At 43.5% G+C, this 3052-nt stretch overlaps 1 protein-coding gene across 1 annotated transcript in view; it reads left to right on the plus strand.

The window, feature by feature from the left end:
- The first annotated feature begins 2894 nt into the window (after positions 1-2894).
- Positions 2895-3052, plus strand: part of LOC143297342 (FMRFamide receptor-like) — a 455696-nt gene continuing 455538 nt past the window's right edge. The window contains exon 1 of the mRNA XM_076609638.1: positions 2895-3052. This exon is cut by the window's right edge and continues 98 nt beyond it. The gene's annotated coding sequence lies outside the window, so the exon portion shown is untranslated.

The raw sequence follows: 3052 nt of genomic DNA on the forward strand, positions 1-3052 counted from the left end.
GGTGCATGTTTTGTTTATTTACCTCGCTGTGTATGCAGCCATACTCCGTTTTCGGGTGGGTGCATGCTGGGTATGTTCTTGTTTCCATAACCCACCGAACGCTGACACGGATTACAGGATCGTTAACGTATTTGATCTTCTGCGTGCGTATACACACAAAAGGGTGTTCAGGCACTAGCAGGTCCTGCACATATGTTGACAAGGAAGATCGAAAAAATATCTCCACCCTTTTCCCACCAGACGGCTTTACCGAGATTCTAACCTGGGACCCTCAGATTGAAAGTTCAACGCTTCAATAACCATTCGGCTGTTGCGCCCGTAAAGAGGAAGTAAGGAGGAAGGTGGCAGAATGGTTAAGACGCTCAGCTGCCAGCCAATACAGAGAGACCGTGAGGGTGCGTGGGTTCGAATCCCGCCCTTGACGGGCGCAATAGCCGAGTGGTTAAAGCGTTGGACTGTCCATCTGAGGGTCCCGGGTTCGAATCACGGTGACGGCGCCTGGTGGGTAAAGGGTGGAGATTTTTACGATCTCCCAGGTCAACATATGTGCAGACCTGCTAGTGCCTGAACCCCCTTCGTGTGTATATGCAAGCAGAAGATCAAATACGCACGTTAAAGATCCTGTAATCCATGTCAGCGTTCGGTGGGTTATGGAAACAAGAACATACCCAGCATGCACACCCCCGAAAACGGAGTATGGCTGCCTACATGGCGGGGTAAAAAACGGCCGTCATACACGTAAAAGCCCACTCGTGCGCCCTTGCCCTTTCTCCGCAGTGTGACTGGAAAATCAAACAGGGCGTCTAGTCATTCGGACTGATGGGACAATAAACCGAGGTCCCTCCCGTGTGCAGCACGCACTTGGCGCACTGGAAACAGAACCCATGGCAACGAGAGCGTTGTCCTCTGTCACAATTCTGTAGAAGAAATCCGCTATGATAGGTAAGTATGCACTCAAGGCCTGACTAAAGCGCGTTGGGTCATTATGCTGCTGGTCAGGCAAAAAAAAAAAAAAAGAAAAAAATTATTATTATTATTACTACTACCTTTTTTATATTATAATTATTTATTTATTTATTTATTTAAGCTCATCTATTCTTTATTCACCTTTTTTTCTCTCTTTTTTGTTCTCAAGGCCTGACTAAGCGCATTGGCTTACGCTGCTGGTCAGGCACCTGCTTGGCAGATGTGGTGTAGCGTATATGGACTTTATCTGACTGATGCACATGGTTTCAATTATGTGCCTTATATTAAAAAATAAATAAATAAATAAAATAAAATAAAAATAAGATTAACAGTGTTTATTCTTTATCTGATAATAATCAGTATTTCTTGTCCTCAAATGATGGTGGAGCAGTGATCAGCATTTCGATTGGTTTGCGTGATATATATATATATATATATATATATATATATATATATATATATATATATATATGTGTGTGTGTGTGTGTGTGTGTGTGTGTGTATGTGTGTGTGTGTGTGTACAGAGAGAGAGAGAGAGAGAGTGAGAGAGAGAGAGAGAGAGTTTGAGTTTAATTCAGATGAAGGTCAAAGCCCCACTCTAAACAAAGTTACACTGAAATAGGATGAAGAAAAAAAAATGACATGAGGGGGGCGACTTTGGGGGAAGTGGAATAAACATGCATATCCTTTTTTTTTTCGTCCGGCCCTCAGATCAAAGAGGAAATGAAAATGAATCTAAATGACAAAAAAAAAAAAAAAAAAAAAAAGTATGTAGGACAGTGACTGAGTCTGTATGACTATATATAAGTATTGCAATAGTGGTTTGACACACATACGGAGAGAGAGAGAGAGAGAGAGAGAGTGTGTGTGTGTGGCGCACGTGTGTGTGTGGCGCACGTGTGTGCGCGTGATGATGGCAACAGCCTGTGCAATGGGGAGTCTCGCGGCAACTACTGTACTACGACGAGTGTCGGAACTTCCACCAACTTGCTGTTTTCTCTGCTCTTTGTACACTTATCTCCATGCCCTATCCACCCTTCTCTCTCTCTCGCTCTCTTTCTCTCTCTCGCTATCTCTCTCTCTCTCTCTCTGTGCTGTCCTCCTTCACACAAACCCCGATTTGAACAGGGAGGACCACAGCGAATATATCACACACTGTTTCCTCTCTCCCTCCCCTCTCTCCCAAACTTAACCAGCGAGCCAGCTGCTCAACAAACCTTGCGCGCACGCAGGCAGGCAGGCAGGCAGTCAGGCACACACACACACACACACGCACGCACGCACGCACGCAAAGACAGTTTAGAGATCAAGAGAGAGAGAGAAAGAGAGAAAGAAAAAGTGTGTGCGAGTCAAACCTAACCTGCTTTTTTCAGCATGAGAGAGTCGGGTTTGAAAAATCGCCGCTCCACCTCAAAGTTCTTCAGAAGAAGCGAGACCTGACAAGGAGAAGTTGTCAACAACAAAAAAAAGAGGAAGTACACTTACTCATCTCATCGTGAATAATATCCTAGTTGTGTCTCGGGCCCCTTGTGTTCATAAACTCAACACAGCGTCACTTCACGCTTCACTGAAGCCGGTGGCGTAGTGGTGGTGGTGGTGGTGGTGGTGGTTGAAGTTTGGCTTGGGAATTTTATTTTCTTTCTTTTTTTTTTTTTTTTTTCTTTTTTCAAACTTCTGGAGTATTGTTGGTGGTTTTTGTTTTCATATCCTAAACTTCTTGAAAGAGTCGACACAGCGCAAAGTTTTGAAGTTTTGTGTATGTGGTGAATGTGAAAAAAAAAAGTAAGAAAAAGAAAAAAACAAAACAAAAAAAACCTAACGATATACCTTAGTTGTTTTGATTTTTTTTTTTTTTTTTTTTTAAATTTCGTGGCCTTTATCAGCTGAGTGGTGGTGGGTGGTGGTGACATAATCGTAAAACAAAACAACTTCCCGTTTTCAGCTGCTCGCGTTCATTATAATTATGTGATGGTGGTGATGCTGGTGTAGGGTTACTTACTACCTACTACAAGTGTTCTTCTCACCGCCACCCCGTTCCCCCTTCTCGCGTGTTTTACGATTTGCACAGTGTTGTTGGAAGGGTGGT

This window comes from Babylonia areolata, chromosome 22 (assembly GCF_041734735.1).
Source record: "Babylonia areolata isolate BAREFJ2019XMU chromosome 22, ASM4173473v1, whole genome shotgun sequence".
NCBI classification, from domain to species: domain Eukaryota; kingdom Metazoa; phylum Mollusca; class Gastropoda; order Neogastropoda; family Buccinidae; genus Babylonia; species Babylonia areolata.